At 49.5% G+C, this 19,933-nt stretch overlaps 1 pseudogene; it reads left to right on the top strand.

The window, feature by feature from the left end:
* Positions 1 to 10,667: 10,667 nt before the first annotated feature.
* Positions 10,668 to 19,933, top strand: part of LOC141178572 (uncharacterized) — a 167,685-nt pseudogene continuing 158,419 nt past the window's right edge.

Here is a 19,933-nt window from a genome sequence, read left to right on the forward strand (position 1 = left end):
TTTACACTGTTCAGTCCCACTTACTAGTGGGTGCGCCGTTCCTTCTCTAATTGTAGGAGCTCCCGTTTGCCGAACTCCTTTCTTGCCAGCGCCTGGGCTTGGGTCTCCTGCGGGAACCCCATCAGGCCCCCCCCCCTGGGTGTCCCAACTAAACTCTTCTCCTCCGGGGCAGGCAACCAGGGGTGCTGGTGTTGGGAGTAGCGGGTACTGTTGCTGGTCCTCAAACCTGGCAGACCAGTCGAAGGAGGGCCCTCCGTACACCCACTCGGTGCCGGACGTGGCGGTTCCGGAAGGGAGCCGAGCCAAGAGGTCCGCGGAGTCATCGCCCGGGGGTGGAGGTTTCGGGCGGGAGCCGAGCAGGAGGTCTTTGGAGTCAGTGACCGGGGGTGGAGGTTCCGGGCTTAGCAGCTGCTCAAGGGTGTACATGGCTGGGTGCGGGGGGTGCTGCTGTAGGAGGCCCAGGAGAAGGGCTGCTCCTGTGCTGCACACGGGCTCCTGGCACTCATCTGGCTCCGCTGGGGCTGGGGCGCCGCTGATGGTACCCGGGGATGGCTGCCGCCGAGCTGCTATATTCTCCAGCAGCTCCTTCTTCCACTTGGCGACCGCTGCTTGCTGGGCCCATTCCACCTGCTAGCTCAGCTCCTGGATCTCACTCTGGAGGAATTCAGCATCTTCCAGGGAAAGTTTGCTTGTCGCTCCCTCCAGGGTGAGGGGGGCACTTGCTGCTGCAGGCCAGAGGCGGAGGCTTGATCCTGGCTTCCTTCCATTCCGGCTGCTGGGTGCGGTCTGTCTAGACTGGTCAAGTCCACACCCTGTCTCCATTCCTTCTCTCTTTCTCCCCTCCCTTTTTGGGGGCGGTTCCATGGCAGTCTGCTGTCGGTCACTCTCAGGGACGTCCTCCCCGCCTTGACGGACACATCTATGCGGACAGTCACAGTTGCAAGAGGCGGGTTGTGCTTTTGGCGCCATTCTGGGACCCGGCCCACGATGGGAGGTTCCATATTGTTGTCTTTGATCACGCACATAATGGCGCCCGTTCTTCTGGGGCGGGCGCCACAGTCAGTGAAGATATACAGTTCAAATAAGACACACAGTACCCGGTGGCATCGGGCACAAAATCCTGTTCGTGATGCCAGAAAAGAGAGAACTGTGTCACCCAGGGGGAATATAGGGGACTCAGTACCTGGGCCTTTTACCTTGTTTAGGAGGTCACGGCAGTCGGCTCCCGGGCCCATACTCTGGGTCTCTCTTTAAAAAGGGGTTTTAGTATACAGTTTGTCTTGTGACACCACCTGTGGTTTCTGGTAATGATTACCGGCGCTGCTGTAGACCTCCGGGGGGTAATGGGATGGCAGCTGGGATGTTTCTGCTCCCCACAGGCGCCGCGGGCCACCGGGGCAGTGTAGGTGCAGATGGTGGTGATGCTGGGGCTTGTAGTGCAGGAGAGATGGCGCAGAAGAAATAACTGACGGAGGCAGTGCAGTGCAGTCATCCGAGTTTTACTCACAGTTCTTGATCAAGTTCCTCAGGTACACTGTACGGGTGTCAGCCTCCCGCGTCGCACTGCGTCTACCAGCCAAGGGGTTCAGCACTTTCTCAAATATATCAGGAGCGCTTGACGGAACCCCGCTTTCTTTATGGTCCTCACTTGACCGACTTCTCGCGCTGGGTCTTCTCCCTCCTGCCCTGTGCTTCCCACACACAGTTCCGATCGGGTGCTCTGCAGTCCCTCTGGGCAACACGGAGTGACTAAGGTGAGACTGTGGCAACTGCACCATGGAAGTGCAGAAGCCTCCGGTTTTTCCAGCTGAGACCTGGAGTAACACGGCTGGGCCAGGGACCGGTCCCTTCTTGCGGCCTGATCCCTCTGACACCTGGCAGATTAGGGGCTTACGGGTGCCATCCTGCACTCACCATACCCCCTGGGATCCCTTCTGTAAAACGGAGCCTTTTTCCTCTGCTCCCCTCCTGGGCCTCTACCACTAGGCCCAACTTATGGAGCAGATCTCCTGAAGAGACTCTGTTCCCCTCCTTACTGCTCACTCACTTACTGAACTCACTGACCTGCCACCCTATGATGGCTTCCCTTTTATACCTCCTATTATGGTGCTCCCCTACTCTACATTCTCCACCCACACCCACTACTGGTTCCCCCTCTCTTTGGTCCCCCCCCCACTCCATCCAGGGACAGGGCTCAGAAGGAGCATAATGCATCTTGCCCTTCCAACCGGCCTGGAGTAGTGTAGTGTTGAATGTGGGTGTTGGGATTCCGGGCGGTATTCCCTTCTTACTTGAAAGAAGGAGACACCACACCTCTGGGTGAGGTGCAGTACCTCTGTGGCGACTGAACCCTCAGGGGCGCCACAGTTGCATCTCACATATTGGAGACTGCACCCACATTCCAACAGGTAAACAGTAAATGACATACCACAGGTTAGATGTTGGTAAAACAGAAAAGTTTCTCCTGTCACCTTCGATTGAAAGTAGGTACATCCATGCTTCAACACTGTGTAGCATAAACACTTAATGTTTGTGTGGCGACCCTGAGGGTTCAGTCGCCACAGGGTACTGCACCTCAGATAGAGGTGTGGTATCTCCTCCTCCAGGTAAGGATGGAGCATCACACAGGACCCCACTTCACACTCAACACTACACCACTCCTGTCCTGAAGGGGGCCTAAATGCGCCAGGGAGCTGCCCCGGCCTGGGATAGAGGAGATGGGGGAACCAAAGATAGGGGGAACCAAGTAGTGGGTGAGGGTGGAGGAAACACTTACAGGAAGCACTTATAGAATCATATATAATATTTTGCCATCTTGGTTTCAAGATCTTTGATTGTGGGTCTTCTGTCAGGGTCCAGCAAGAGTCTGTAGCTGGCTGAAGATTCACGGTCCTCGCTCGCTGGTCTTGAGACGAGGAGCGAGTCAGAGTTAACAAGTGTCTCTGCCCGGTCAGGGTCTTGTTCTAAGAAGGCCTTGGAGGGGAGCAGAGGAGACAGGCTCCACAGGCAAAAGGATCCCAAGAGGGTACGGATGGTGCGGAGTCGCCACCTGTATTCTTCACTCTGGCCTAGCCAGAGGGACTCCTGCTGCAAAAGAGGTAACCGGCCCCCAATATCTGACTTTGTCACTTCACGTCTCAGTCAGAAAAGTCCGGAGGCTTAGCGGATCCCAGGGGGATACGGAGGGAGCGGAGTCGCCACCTGTATCTCTCAACCTGCTTTACCCAGTGAGACCCAGCCTTACACCACGTTCATACCACACACAGTCAGGAGAGGACTCAGTGGGAGAACTTACTGAGGAGAGGAACACATCGGCGGGGTCTTGTCAGGTGCTCCTGGTCTACCTAGGGAGTGCTGAATCCCTTCCTGGTGGCCGCAGCGCGCCACGAGAAGCAGAGAGAAGCTTTGCAGCTGCTACTTCACCAAAGTGAGTAAAGCTTGGATGACTTCACTTACTGCTTCCGTTTGTTCATTCCTGCGCGGCACTGCACGCACCACAACTCTCCAGATCTTACTCACTGCCCTGAGGCCTACTCCGCCTGTGGGGAGTAGTACCAACCAAGCTGCCAGAACATCAGCCTCAGAGGTCTGTTGCAGCGCTGGTGGCCTTCACCAGAAACCACAGGTGGCGTAGTCGAGCAACCACTCATCCAAAAGCCCATATTTTTTTATGTGACAGCCCTGGGCACGGACCGGGTCACGGCCACGACGACATCCCACACCACCACCGTACATTGGCCCGGCACCGAGTAACCTCGCCGCTCAGGGAGGGCGAGTCATTTGACTTTGGGAGCTATTGGGAGATTGTTAGAAGGTTTATTCCTAGCGTTGAAGGAAAACTGTCATCAGTATTTTGCTAAGTAAACTATAGGCATTGTCAGGTTGGTTCTGTTACCCTGATTAAAATGATATCAGGTTTGAAGAAATCTGTCTAGTGGTTCTTGTTTAATCTGTTTGGAGTTAATGAGATGCTTGTGCTTCGAGACCGACCTGTGGGCAGGTCTTTTTTTTTGGTTCTCTGGCCTCATTATAATCATTCTGGGCTTAAATGACAGGTCACTGAACCTTTAAATACTGCGCTTGCACAGATAGATGCTACTGTGCATGCACCGGCGCCATTTTGTTTCAGCCAAATTTTTTTTTTAAGACCACAATATTAAATGTGCAGTAAAAATAGGAGGAAGGTCATGGAAGGTTATTTAAGCCCAGAGCACGAGCATCTCATTAACTGCAAACACATTTAAATGATACCTGGGTTGAAGAAATCTGTCTTAGGCTGCGTGCCCACAATGCGTTTTTCATGCGTTTCCGCTGCGGAATTTCCACAGCTGAAACGCATCAAAAACGCATGGTAATCCGCACCCCATGGTCCCCAATGGCATTCCGCAATGTCAATGCACATGCTGCGGATTTTTCCACAGCATTTCTGCAGCGCTCATAAATCCGCAGCATGTTTATTAATTTTGCGGAAGCGCAGCGGAATTGCCGCCATTGACTTGCATTGAGACGCATATAATCCGTGTCTGTACATTTGTACACGCGGATTATATGCATTTCAATGTGCGGATGGTACCCAGTTCTGGAGGAGAGAAGACTCTCACCCAGACCTGGGTACCATTGTACCTGTAAAAAAAAGAATAAAATAAAAAATAAACTTTATATTCACCGTCTTGCGGGCCGACAGCACTTCTCCTTCAGGACCTGAGATGACGTCGCGGTCATGTCACCGCAGGCTGTCTCGCGAGATGCCGGCAACCAGGAAGAAGCCAGGCCTTTTGCATGGATTTATACAGTGTGACCTAGTTGTCAAGCACTTTCCAAGTGATGCTATCGCCTAGAAAGTGCTTATCAGTCCGCATGCGGAAACACATGCGTTAACGCATGTGGATACGCATGTGAATCCGCATGTATTCTGCAGGAAAAACGCATGCACAATCTGCATGCGTTTTTTCTGCCAGGGAGATGCAGAAATGCTGCAGAAATTTTCTGCTTCATTTCTGCATCGTGGGCACATAGCCTTATGGCTCTTGTTTAATCAGTGTAACAGTGCCAACCTTTCACTGCCTGTAGTTTACTTATCAAAATCCTGATGACAGGAGCGCCGCATAAACGGCTATCATGCCGCGTGGGAACGTAGCCTAAGGGACTCCATCTTTAATAAAAAAAAATCCTCGCTCCGACGTAATCCATTGGTCTTCTGTCTTCAGCGCTGCTACATCTTTGCCATCAGACAAATATGTTTGCTGACAGATGAGCAGGCACAGAATGACGCTGGAGCACTGTTACTGTGTAGTTGTTAAATAATACTCTTTCCTGTATTATTTTCTCTACTGAGGACTTCTCAAAGTATCATTATCACGATATTCTTATAAAAGATTTATTCTTGGATTGTCCATTAAAAAGAATCAAATTTCAGCAGATACATACAATTATTAGTTATTAAGTAATTGTCCATCTGTCCATAATTAGCTTAATTGTTGAGGTTCACCCATCTTTCCTTGGATCCTGGCTGGTAAATTACGTCTTTGTCCAGCACGTGTCCGGCCTACATGTCAGCTGCTTCTCAGCATGCAGATCCTTCTTCTGTGTCCTGTGGGGTGGGAAGAGCGAGCCCCCCCTCCAACCATGGGTTTTTATTTAGACCGGTCATATGGCTGTACTCTGCCTATGGTAGTGAAATAAAAATACACACACAAATGACGCATGTCAACTAGAAATGATGGCTGATGCAATCCTTGTGCAATGTATAAAACTTAGAATTAAGAATAAAATGAATATGCATAATTAATATTTAACAATCTGTGTGAATAAAGTCCTCTGTATCTGTGTGAATACAGTCCTCTGTATCTGTGTGAATACAGTCCTCTGTATCAGTGTGAATAAAGTCATCTGTGTCTGTGTGAATAAAGTCCTCTGTATCTGTGTGAATAAAGTCATCTGTGTCTGTGAGAATAAAGTCATCTGTATCTGTGTGAATAAAGTCCTCTGTATCAGTGTGAATACAGTCCTCTGTATCTGTGTGAATAAAGTCCTCTGTATCTGTGTGAACAAAGTCCTCTGTATCTGTGTGAACAAAGTCCTCTGTATCTGTGTGAACAAAGTCCTCTGTATCTGTGTGAGTAAAGTCCTCTGTATCTGTGTGAGTAAAGTTCTCTGTATCTGTGTGAATAAAGTCCTCTGTTTCTGTTTGAATAAAGTCCTCTGTATCTGTGTGAATAACGTCCTGTGTATCTGTGTGAATAAAGTCCTCTGTATCTGTGCGAATAAAGTCCTCTGTATCTGTGCGAATAAAGTCCTCTGTATCTGTGCGAATAAAGTCCTCTGTATCTGTGCGAATAAAGTCCTCTGTATCTGTGCGAATAAAGTCCTCTGTATCTGTGCGAATAAAGTCCTGTGTATCTGTGTGACTAAAGTCCTCTGTATCTGTGTGAATAATGTCCTCTGTATGTATGTGAATAATGTTGAAATGAGCGAATGTTTCAATATTCGGTTCGGATTATGATAGTCAAATCAACAATATTCGCCAATTTATTTGTGGAATATTTGGCGAACGCCATAGGATTCAATGCGGCCAAAAACAAAGGAATATACAACACCTTCAAATGGGCCCAAAAGCTGACAAATCACATCAAATTAGGGGCAGACACCAGGAAAGTGTCATCAATTGACCAAGAGTACAAGTACTATAATTATTATTATTACACGACATTTATTCCGTGGAGCGTTACATGTGAAAAGGAGTCACTGACTGGTACAAGAGGAGAGAGGACCCTGCTCGCGAGGGCGCACAATCAATCTACAGGGGATGGGTGAGGATACAGTATGTCAGGGTACAGCTAGTCGTGCAGCGGTATGCTGGAGCGAGGGTTACATAGGACTTTATTCACACCGCAACATGTACATATACAGTACAGACCAAAAGTTTGGACACACCTTCTCATTTAAAGATTTTTCTGTATTTTCATGACTATGAAAATTGTACATTCACACTGAAGGCATCAAAACTATGAATTAACACATGTGGAATTATATACTTAACAAAAAAGTGTGAAACAACTGAAAATATGTCTTATATTCTAGGCTCTTCAAAGTAGCCACCTTTTGCTTTGATGACTGCTTTGCACACTCTTGGCATTCTCTTGATGAGCTTCAAGAGGTAGTCACCAGAAATGGTTTTCACTTCACAGGTGTGCCCTGTCAGGTTTAATAAGTGGGATTTCTCGCCTTATAAATGGGGTTGGGACCATCAGTTGTGTTGTGCAGAAGTCTGGTGGATACACAGCTGATAGTCCTACTGAATAGACTGTTAGAATTTGTATTATAGCAAGAAAAAAAGCAGCTAAGTAAAGAAAAACGAGTGGCCATCATTACTTTAAGAAATGAAGGTCAGTCAGTCCGAAAAATTGGGCAAACTTTGAAAGTGTCCCCAAGTGCAGTTGCAAAAACCATCAAGCGCTACAAAGAAACTGTCTAACGTGAGGTCCGCCCCAGGAAAGGAAGACCAAGAGTCACCTCTGCTTCTGAGCATAAGTTTATCCGAGTCACCAACCTCAGAAATCGCAGGTTAACAGCAGCTCAGATTAGAGACCAGGTCAATGCCACACAGAGTTCTAGCAGCAGACACATCTCTACAACAACTGTGTAGCAGGCCTTCATGGTGAAATAGCTGCTAGGAAACCACTGCTAAGGACAGGCAACAAGCAGAGGAGACAAGTTTGGGCTAAAGAACACAAGGAATGGACATTATACCAGTGGAAATCTGTGCTTTGGTCTGATGAGTCCAAACTTGAGATCTTTGGTTCCAACCACCGTGTCTTTGTGCGACGCAGAAAAGGTGAACGGATGGACTCTACATGCCTGGTTCACACCGTGAAGCATGGAGGAGGAGGTGTGATGGTGTGTGGGTGCTTAGCTGGTGACACTGTTGGGGATTTATTCAAAATTGAAGGCATACTGAACCAGCATGGCTACCACAGCATCTTGCAGCGGCATGCTATTCCATCCGGTTTGCGTTTAGTTGGACCATCATTTATTTTTCAACAGGACAATGACCCCAAACACACCTCCAGGCTGTGTAAGGACTATTTGACCAAGAAAGAGAGTGATGGGGTGCTACGCCAGATGACCTGGCCTCCACAGTCACCAGACCTGAACCCAATCGAGATGGTTTGGGGTGAGCTGGACCGCAGAGTGAAGGCAAAAGGGCCAACAAGTGCTAAGCATCTCTGGGAACTCCTTCAAGATTGTTGGAAGACCATTTCCGGTGACGACCTCTTGAAGCTCATCAAGAGAATGCCAAGAGTGTGCAAAGCAGTCATCAAAGCAAAAGGTGGCTACTTTCAAGAACCTAGAATATAAGACATATTTTCAGTTGTTTCACACTTTTTTGTTAAGTATATAATTCCACATGTGTTAATTCATAGTTTTGATGCCTTCAGTGTGAATGTACAATTTTCATAGTCATGAAATTACAGAAAAATCTTTAAATGAGAAGATGTGTCCAAACTTTTGGTCTGTACTGTATTACTGCCGCGGTTCCGCTCCGTACACCTCGTACATGCACGACTCTGCCTCGTACATTTCATAGACGCACGGCTCCGCTCCGTACGCCTCGTACACGCGCGGCTCCGCTCTGTATGCCTCGTACACGCGCGGCTCCGCTCCGTACGCCTCGCACAAACGTGGCTCCACTCCGTACGCCTCGTACACGCACGGCTCCGCTCCGTACACGCGCGGCTCCGCTCCGTACACCTCGTACACACGCGGCTCCGCTCCGTACACCTCGTACACACGCGGCTCCGCTCCGTACACCTCGTACACACGCGGCTCCGCTCCGTACACCTCGTACACACGCGGCTCCGCTCCGTACACCTCGTACACACGCGGCTCCGCTCCGTACACCTCGTACACACGCGGCTCAGCTCCGTACACCTCGTACACACGCGGCTCCGCTCCGTACACCTCGTACACACGCGGCTCCGCTCCGTACACCTCGTACACACGCGGCTTCGCTCCGTACACCTCGTACACACGCGGCTCTGCTCCGTACACCTCGTACACACGCGCCTCAGCTCCGTACACCTCGCACACACACGGCTCCGCTCCGTACACCTCGTACACACGCGGCTCCGTACACCTCGTACACACGCGGCTCCGCTCCGTACACCTTGTACACACGCGGCTCCGCTCCGTACACCTCATACACACGCGGCTCCGCTCCGTACACCTCGTACACACGCGGCTCCGCTCCGTACACCTCGTACACACGCGGCTCCGCTCCGTACACCTCGTACACACGCGGCTCAGCTCCGTACACCTCGTACACACACGGCTCAGCTCCGTACACCTCGTACACACACGGCTCCGCTCCGTACACCTCGTACACACGCGGCTCCGCTCCGTACACCTCGTACACACGCGGCTCCGCTCCGTACACCTCGTACACACGCGGCTCCGCTCCGTACACCTCGTACACACGCGGCTTTGCTCCGTACACCTCGTACACACGCGGCTTTGCTCCGTACACCTCGTACACACGTGGCTTTGCTCCGTACACCTCGTACACGCGCGGCTCTGCTCCGTACACCTCGTACACGCGCGGCTCTGCTCCGTACACCTCGTACACGCGCGGCTCTGCTCCGTACACCTCGTACACGCGCGGCTCTGCTCCGTACACCTCGTACACGCGCGGCTCTGCTCCGTACACCTCGTACACGCGCGGCTCTGCTCCGTACACCTCGTACACGCGCGGCTCTGCTCCGTACACCTCGTACACGCGCGGCTCTGCTCCGTACACCTCGTACACACGCGGCTCCGCTCCGTACACATGCGGCTTCGCTCCGTACACCTATTACACACGCGGCTCTGCTCCGTACACCTCGTACACACGCGGCTCCGCTCCGTACACATGCGGCTTCGCTCCGTACACCTCGTACACACACGGCTCTGCTCCGTACACCTCGTACACGCGCGGCTCTGCTCCGTACACCTCGTACACGCGCGGCTCTGCTCCGTACACCTCGTACACGCGCGGCTCTGCTCCGTACACCTCGTACACGCGCGGCTCCGTTCCGTACACCTCGTACACGCGCGGCTCCGTTCCGTACACCTCGTACACGCGCGACTCCGCTCCGTACACCTCGTACACACGCGGCTCCGCTCCGTACACCTCGTACACACGGCTCTGCTCCGTACACCTCGTACACACGGCTCTGTTCCGTACACCTCGTACACACGCGGCTCCGCTCCGTACACCTCGTACACGCGGCTCTGCTCCGTACACCTCGTACACGCGGCTCTGCTCCGTACACCTCGTACACACGGCTCTGCTCCGTACACCTCGTACACACGCGGCTCCGCTCCGTACACCTCGTACACACATGGCTCTGCTCCGTACACCTCGTACACACGCGGCTCTGCTCCGTACACCTCGTACACACGCGGCTCTGCTCCGTACACCTCGTACACACGCGGCTCTGCTCCGTACACCTCGTACACACACGGCTCTGCTCCGTACACCTCGTACACACGCGGCTCTGCTACATCCACACTGTAAACCCCTTCTGACCCCACACATAAACTTCACCTCATCCAGCACCATGACAACCAGCACAGCAGAGTCCTGCATCCACTGAGGCCCCTGATCATGTGACCCCTGACTCCTCCCCTCCTGTGACCTCATCACAGCTCCTGTGCGCACAGAGCAGCCATATATGTGGTGGCGGCTCTGCAGGTGGAGGTATGTGGAGACCCCATTACTGGGCGCAGGGGGCATTAACCCCTTCAGCACGGAGACTCTTTTGGGGTCTTGTGTTTCCCCTTTATAAGAATCATAAGTTTTTTGTTCTGTTTCCTGTAATAGATACATACGACCCAACTATGGAGACAGGAAGGGAGGAAACGTATTGTTCTCATAGTACAGGACCCCTTTACTGCCCCCACAGTGTAATGCCCCCATTATATCCCTTATGCAGGATGTATGATGCCCCCACACAGTGTAATGCCCCCATTATGCCCCTTATGCAGGATGTATGATGCCCCCACACAGTGTAATGCCCCCAATATGCCCCTTATGCAGTATGTATGATGCCCCCACACACAGTGTAATGCCCCATTATGCCCCTTATGCAGGATGTATGATTCCCCCACAGTGTAATGCCCCATTATGCCCCTTATGCAGTATGTATGATGCCCCCCACAGTGTAATGCCCCCATTATGCCCCTTATGCAGGATGTATGATGCCCCCACACAGTGTAATGCCCCCATTATGACCCTTATGTAGGATGTATGATGCCCCCACACAGTGTAATGCCCCCATTATGCCCCTTATGCAGGATGTATGATGCCCCCACAGTGTAATGCCCCTTATGCAGGATGTATGATACCCCCACACAGTGTAATGCCCCCATTATGCCCCTTATGCAGGATGTATGATGTATGATGCCCCACACAGTGTAATGCTCCCATTATGCTCCTTTTGCAATATGTATGATACCCCCCACACACACTATAATGTTCTCACAGTAAACGCCACCCCCCCCCCCCCACACACACACAGTATAATGTTCCCATAGTATCGCCTGAGGTTTTACAGTTGGAATAATCCCTCTGGAGTTGGTTTTCCCTTTGCCTGCTCCCCTAAATGAAGACCCTCGAGCATGTATACATGCATGCAGTGGAGCAGGCCTTACTAGATATCGAGGCTTTGTACAGTGATATATCGCATGAGGATGATATCAGAGGAGTAAGACGTTTATTGAAATCGAGATCAATAGAGTGTAGCAGACATAATGACTTCATGGACGATAAAATGACCCTTACTGAGTACAACATTTTTAATCTTGAGTTCTTTTAGTGTATCTTAAAGCCCTAAAGTTTCCATTTGAAATGACTTTAGTTTTGTGCCATGTCTGTGATGTGCTTTTTTTCAACAACATTAAACAACTGAATGAACATCCTCCGAGCCCAGTGATTCCATAATTTTTGCCAGGGGTTGTAGTTCACACATTGTACAGAGAGCACATAATAATCACCTGCAATATTAGCATTAGTTACCTTCCTGTGACAGAGATGAGCAGTAGTACTTTCACTTTCTCACTTTCTCCAGCTCGAGGCCCAGGAATCGGATCCTGTGCAGGGCAGGCACCCCTCCCACTCCTCTCTCTGGTGAAGACGGCAGAAGACAGTACAGAAGAGGGGAGATTGCCCCCTGCAGTCTGGAGCCGGTGCAGGACGGGAGCACTGCAGCATACAAGTGAGTTTTGATAGGTGTGTGCCCCTGCTTCTGGGAGGGGTGGGCAGCTACCCCTCGCTGTCTACGGCCATGATTCACACACAGCATTTTTGCGGATGCATTTTTTGCAGTAAAATGCAGTGACTCTGAGCATCCCAGCAAAGTCAATGGGTTACAAGATATGACATTCAGACACATCGTTTTGTGAGGATCCGTTTTTGGGCTCAAAAACGGATCCTCACACAGAATGAGCATGTCAGTTTGTTCGGCTTTTTTCTTATCTGCTTTTTGCTATTGAAAACATTATCTATGAGCTCAAAAACCTTTCAGGTGATGCGGTTTTTTAAAAAGCTGATCTGCTTTTGCAGCTGAAAAACATATTCTCAAAAAAACGCAGCAAAAACTCTGTGTGTGAATGTAGCTTTAGATCAGGAATAGAACAGCCATTTATAGGACATTTCATAACTTTCCCAAATTCCTATGAAAAAATATTCAGCACATTCTGCATTGAACTACTGTACCCAATTTATTATATATTTTAGGAGTCGGAGTCGGTCCATTTTATACAGACTCCAACTCCACCATACTGAGCACCGACTCCACGACTCCGACTCCACAGCCCTGGTTTGGACCCTAGGGACACACATTTACCATAAACTATTAAAGTGGGATATCCACCACCCCATCCGACTTAGAAAAAAAATATCCAAGGGCCAATGTTTACAGTTGAGAAGAAACTGCTCTAATGTCACAGATATTAATATACAGGCAATAGACATAAACACCAGATTCATGGGAAAAGGTACCCACAGTACATTTTGGATTCTGCACGATCGTTTGCAGAAAAACAGGAGAGAAAGACTCTCCTCCATACCTAACCAAGAGACCAAGAAAAAGATGGGATAACACGAGTAATAGGAACTTGTCACAATCAGAGTGACTTTATCTTTAATATCTTCATAAAACACTAGGATGTACTTGTGGCCGACCCAGACCTGAGGGTGCTGTGTGATCTACTCCCACAATAACTTTCATAAAGGGTTGGTCAATTAGGGACCATTTAGTGCATAGCTTCTATAAAAACCTGCGCCCAAGGGGACATGGCTAGATAGAAGAATCTGTGGTTTCTTTAGATGTGGAGAAAGTTGTACATGTAATTGGATGAGACCATGTAAATCTTTCTCGAGTTTCTCTACAGATGAAACCTTTTTTCCAGAGGGATTATTCCAACTGTAAAGCTTCAGGACTTGTATATGTGGCCACTAGTGTTGAGCGAACATGCTCGACACTGCTCGGTACTTAGCTCGAGCATCACGCTACTTGGGATGTTCGGCGAGCACCGAGCATTTCCGGGTTACTCGAGCGGGAGCTCGGGTCTCCGCCCTGCATGTTTGGCGCTCTTTACAGAGCCAATGAACATGCAGGGATTGCCAGCCAGTCACTGTAATGCCGCAGCCATGTTGTTTGTGGGCATTACAGTGATTGGCTGGCCGCACAGCGTCACCTCGAGTATTTAAAACCGGCCGCCGCCATCTTGGACACAGTCGCTCTCGATCAGACAGTGTAGGGACAGCGCTGCTGATTTAGGGAGAGATATATCCTGCAAAATAGTTTAGTGTAGGGTCTGTAAAGGCTGCCAGATCAAACAAACAGTCCTTCTCAGGACTAATATACATCCCAGATATCAGACAGGCAGGCAGGCTGTATAGGAGACGCAGTGGTTATACCAGCAAATGCTGCATTACAGTCCTGTGTGCTCCTGTTGCTGAAATTGCTGGACTTAGCTCCAGGTCTCAGGCCAGTAAAAATCCTTTTTTTTCTTCTAAATCCTCTTTTTTTTTTTCCTCCTTCACACTGTACAAATACCCGTCTTATTAACCTTTTGGTGCCCCCCCCCCCAAAAAAAAGTGTGTTTCTGATTTTTCAGACACAAATATATCTGTTGAAAATAGTCTGGTGTGATTTTGCAGTTCCACGGGTCAAATCTCTGTATTATCCACTTTTGGTCCGTTTGTATCTAAAAAAAAAACAGTTTGAGTGTGTCGCTCACTGTTCAGCCGCAAATCTATATATTTAAAAAAGTCTGGTATACACCAGTAAATTATAACTGTGGTTTTCTTGTTCCATGGTAAAAAATCTCTATTATCCTGCTTTTCACATTTTTTGCCGTAAAAAAAACAGTAGTGTCTCCTGATTGTTCAGACACAAAAATATATCTGTTGAAAATAGTCTGGTGTAGGCCCGAGAAATCCAAGTGTGGTTTTCCATTTCCACGGTTCAAACCTCTGTATTATCCACTTTTGGGCCATTTTTACCTAAAAAAAAATTTTTGAGTGTTTCGCTGACTGTTCAGCCGCAAATATATCTATTTAAAATTTTCTGTTATACCCCAGTAAATAATAACTGTAGTTTTGCCATTCCACGGTAAAAAATCTCTTATTATTCAGGTTTTGGTATTTTTTCCGTACAGAAAAACAGTAATAGTTTCTCCCTGATTGTTCAGATTGTTTAAAAGAGTCAGGTGTAGGTCAGAGAAATAGAACTGTGGTTTTCCTCTTCCATGGTTCTAATCTACTTTTTATTACCCTTTTTCCATTGATAGTGCGAGTGTAAGCTATTTTACTTCCTTTACAATGGGCAAGGCGCGTGGCAAAGGACGTGGAACTGGACGTTCTGGTGATGGTGCGTGCAGAGGACGTGGCCGTGGCCAAGGTGAAAATGTGCCACAACCAACAGCCACATCTTCTCGCTCCCACTTCTTGACCGAATTACTAGGGAAGCACAGAACAACACCAGTATTGCGAACTGATCAGTGTGAACAGGTTATTAATTGGATAGCAGATAATACTTCCAGTTACCTGGGCACCACCACCTCCGGTCTGTCTTCCACACGGTCAACTCTTAGTAGCCTTGAGTCTCGACCGCATACTCCTCCTCACCCTGATGCTCCTACCTCCCACCATGCCGAGTGTCGTCAGACAGCAACTGATCTCACACTTGGACACTCTGAAGAGCTGTTCACTGGTCCATTTCCAGATTTGTGCCCCTCGCCTGATACGCTTGAAGTGGTGGAAGAGGAGATCCCATGTAGCGATGCCCAAATATTTGAACAGCCACGGCCACAGGAAGTCGACGCTGGCAATTTGTCACAAGAGGTGGACGATGACGAGACACAATTGCCAGGAAGTGAGGAGGAGGATCGTGGTGTGCAAGTAGAAGAGGAGGAGGTGGTGGATGATCTAGTAACTGACCCAACATGGCAGGAGGACATGCAGAGTGAGGCCAGCAGCACACAGGGGGAGGGAGGCAGAGTACCTTAACAGGCAGGAAGAAGCAGTGTGGTGGCCGCAGACAGAAGGCGGGCAACTGTTCCCCGTAACACCAACACGAGGGACGTTGCCAGTACAAGCGGTAGGTCCTCCAGAGTCTGGAAGTTTTTTAAAGACTCTGCTGATAACCCCAAAAAGGCCATTTGTACCACCTGCCATGGCCAGCATCAGCAGGGGTGACAAAACTACCAGCCTGACCACCACCAGCATGATCAGGCACATGGCAGCAAAGTACCCCACTTTGTGGGGCGAACCCCATGGTCCACGACCAGTGTCAGCGGGTGTCACCACTGCTTCTTCCGCTGTTGTGCGTGCAATAGAACCCCCTGTTGTGTGTGCAAGGCAATCCCCTGTCCATACTGCATGTAAAGATGCCCCCTCCTCTCAGTCTTCACTTGTTATGGCAGTTTCTCAAGAAACAGCATCAACGTCCACGTCCCACCGCAGTGTTCAATTGTCCATATCCCAGACCTTTGAACGAAAGCGGAAATTCGCAGCTAACGCCCCACAGGCCACAGTCCTAAATTCGCACATTTCACGACTGCTTGCGTTGGAAATGCTGCCTTTTAGGCTGGAGGAGACGGAATCCTTCCGCAACCTTATGGCGGTGGCCGTCCCTCGGTACTCGGTCCCCAGCCGACACTATTTTGGCCGGTGTCCCATTCCCGCACTACACAAGCACGTGTCCCAAAACATCTGCCATGCCCTCAACAACGCAGTTACTGGGAGAGTGCACCTGACAACGGACACGTGGACAAGTGCTTGTGGCCAGGGACGGTACATCTCCCTGACCACACACTGCGTAAACATAGTGGAAGCCGGGACCCAGTCGGACCTTGGGACGGAACACAACCTCCCCACATCGAGGATTGCGGGCCCTATGTCAGTCAGAGTTGCCCCCACAGTGCACACCTCCTGCGCATCATCCTCCTCCTCATGTTCAGCCTCCATCTCAGATATCACCACATCAGTTACAAGCAGGAAGCACTGCATTACTGCCTCCGACAAGCGGCAACAGGCTGTGCTGAAACTCATAAGCTTAGGTGAGAAACCTCACACTGCTTGTGAATTGTGGACAGCTGTGAAAGAGCAGGCAGATCTGTGGCTGAGACCGCTGAATCTACATCCAGGCATGGTCATATGTGACAATGGCCGTAACCTGGTGGCGGCTCTGAGGCGAGGCGAGATCACACACGTACCATGCCTGGCTCATGTGCTTAACCTCGTGGTTCAGCGGTTTCTTAAATCATACCCCGAGTTGCCAGATCTGCTCGTGAAAGTACGCTTCCTGTCAGCTCATTTTTGCAAGTCGGCTACAGCTTCCGCCGCCCTTGCTGTTTTGCAGCAGCGTTTGCAGCTTCTGTCACACCGACTGGTGTGTGATGTCCCCACATGTTGGAACTCTACCCTCCACATGTTGCAAAGGATTTGTGAGCAGAAGAGAGCAGTTGTGGAGTACCAGCTGCAACAAGGTCGTCGATATTCAGGTCAGACTCCACACATAAGACCTCAGGAGTGGACCTGGATGTCTGACATATGTACCATCCTGACAAACTTTGAGGAGGCCACCAAGATGGTGAGTGGCGATGACGCCATCATTGGCGTCAGCATCCCACTTGTCTGTCTTTTGCAACGCTCTCTGCAGAGAATTAAAGGCATTGCAGCCAGAGTATGATGAGATGGATCAAGAAGCCGTAGTGGACGATTACACACAGCCCAGCCTCATCTCATCCCAACGTGCATTGGGCGACAATGAGGGAGAGGAGGAGGAGGAGGAACAACAGGAGCTGGTATCAAGCGCTGTAGACGGTAGTACCTGTACAACTGTCATACCGTCGGTTCAGCGTGGGTGGCCTGAGGACAGGGGGAGGGGAGGAGGAGAGCATGGTCAGTCGTCATCTTGGTGAGGACACGGAAATCTTGCCCGTTACCAGTCTGACTCGCATGGCTGACTTTATGTTACGCTGCCTTAACCGTGACCCTCGCGTTGTCAAAATGTTGGGTGACAGTCATTACTGGTTGGTGACACTTTTAGACCCCCGCTACAAGGAGAGCTTTCACTCTCTTATTCCTGAGGTGGAGAGGTCTACAAAAATGGGGCAGTACCGGAATGCCCTTGCTGCAGAACTGTTAAAAAAAATTCCCATCTGAACACGCTAGCGGCAGAGGTCACAGTTCGTTGCCCAACCAAGGCGTACATGCGAGAGAGACGCAACTCCAATCCAGCAGAGGCAGGGGAACACTGTCAATGTTCTGGGACAGTTTTCTCAGACCCTCCCTTTGGACAGACCCTGATGCCGCGGGGTACTCTCACAAAGAGTGGAAAGTTTCAAAAGATGGTGAGGGAGTACCTTGCCGACCGTACCAGCGTCCTCCGTGATTCCTCTGTGCCTTTTAATTATTGGGTATCCAAGTTGGACAGTTGGAATGAACTCGCTCTGTACGCCTTGGTGGTCCTGGCCTGCCCTGCCGCTAGCGTGTTATCGGAGCGTGTTTTTAGTGCCGCTGGGGGAATTATAACTGATAAGCGCACTCGCCTGTCAACTGACAATGCTGACCCTTTTCAAAATGAACAAGGGCTGGATTGGGCCAGACTTCTCATCACCACCAAATGACAGCAGAGTAACATAAAGTCAAATCCACTGTGTTATTTCGGGAGGTGTATTCACATGCACCGCTTCACACCCACATATGGGTATACGCTTCCTCATTTCAGCTGTTTTATGCTCTTCTCTTTATCCTTAGCCTCCACCACCACTATCCCACCAGGGTGACCGTGGTCCGTGTTGCCATTATTGAAAGTTCCTCCGTCCTTATTTTTGTCAGCTTTTTCTTGGAAGGCATAAGCAAAGACTGTGGGAGACCCACTCCCCAATAATGGGAATAATATTTTTAAGATGCTGTACTGTATGGCTCTTGTAAGGGGCATTAAAACCATCTTGTTAAGCTACTGCAATCTCCACCACTTTTCCAAGGGGCATTAAAACCGTCTTGTTAAGCTACTGTGACCTCCACGTCTCTTCCAAGGGGCATTGATATTGTCTTTTTATTCCACTGCGACCTCCACCACTCTTCCAAGGGGCATTAAAACCGTCTTGTTAAGCTAATGTGACCTCCACGTCTCTTCCACGGGGCATTAAAAGCGTCTTGTTAAGCTAATGTGACCTCAACCACTTTTCCAAGGGGCATTAAAAGAGTCTTGTTGAGCTACTGGGACCTCCACGTCTCTTCTGAGGGGCATTAAAAGCGTCTTTTTAAGCTACTGGGACCTCCACATCTCTTCTGAGGGGCATTAAAAGCATCTTGTTAAGCTACTGGGACTTCCACGTCTCTTCTGAGGGGCATTAAAAGCGTCTTGTTAAGCTACTGGGACCTCCACCACTTTTCCAAGGGGCATTAAAACCGTCTTGTTAAGCTACTGTGACCTCCACCACTTTTCCATGGGGCATTAAAAGCGTTTTGTTAAGCTACTGGAATCTCCACGTCTCTTCTGAGGGGCATTAAAAGCGTCTTGCTAAACCAGTCTGAACTCCACAGCTCTTCCAAGGGGCATTGAAGTGTTGTTTTTAATTAACTCTAACCTCAACGACTCTTCGAACGGGCATTGCATTTCCTCCTAATTTTTGGCAGCTTTTCCTTGGAAGGCATAAGCAAATACTATGGGAGACCCACTCCCCAATAATGGGAATAATGTTTGTAATATGCTGTACTGCATGGCTCTTGTAAGAGGCATTGCAAGTTCCTCCGTCCTAATTTTTGGCAGCTTTTGCTTGGAAGGCATAAGCAAATACTATGGGAGACACACTCCCCAATAATGGGAATAATGTTTTTAAGATGCTGTACTGTATGGCTCTTGTAAGGGGCATTAAAACCGTCTTGTTAAGCTACTGCGACCTCCATCACTTTTCCGAGGGGCATTAAAATCGTCTTGTTAAGCTACTGTGACATCCACGTCTCTTCAAAGGGGCATTAAAAGCGTCTTCTTAAGCCACTCTGAACTCCACAGCTCTTCCAAGGGCCATTGAAATGTTGTTTTTAATTACCTCTAACCTCCACGACTCTTCCAACGGGCATTGCATTTCCTCCTAGTTTTAGTCAGCTTTTGTTTTTCAATGCAAAGGCGAAAACTAAGGGAGACCCACTCCCCAATAATGGGTAGAAGATTTTTAGTACGCTGTAATCCACTTCTGTTTCAAGGGGCATTGCAGTTCCTCATAATTTTTGGAAAGCCTTCCATTCATTGCTTAGGCCAACAGTGCACAGGAGACCCAGTTGCTATAAATGGAAAAAACGGTTTAGTTAAGGCCCTCTGACCTCCATGTCATTTCCAAGGGGCATTGGAGTGCCTCAAAATTTTTGGTAGGCATTGCA

The sequence above is a fragment of the Phyllobates terribilis genome, unplaced genomic scaffold, assembly GCF_046119375.1.
Source record: "Phyllobates terribilis strain yellow unplaced genomic scaffold, ASM4611937v1 Scaffold_29__1_contigs__length_15306474, whole genome shotgun sequence".
In the NCBI taxonomy this organism is placed as follows: domain Eukaryota; kingdom Metazoa; phylum Chordata; class Amphibia; order Anura; family Dendrobatidae; genus Phyllobates; species Phyllobates terribilis.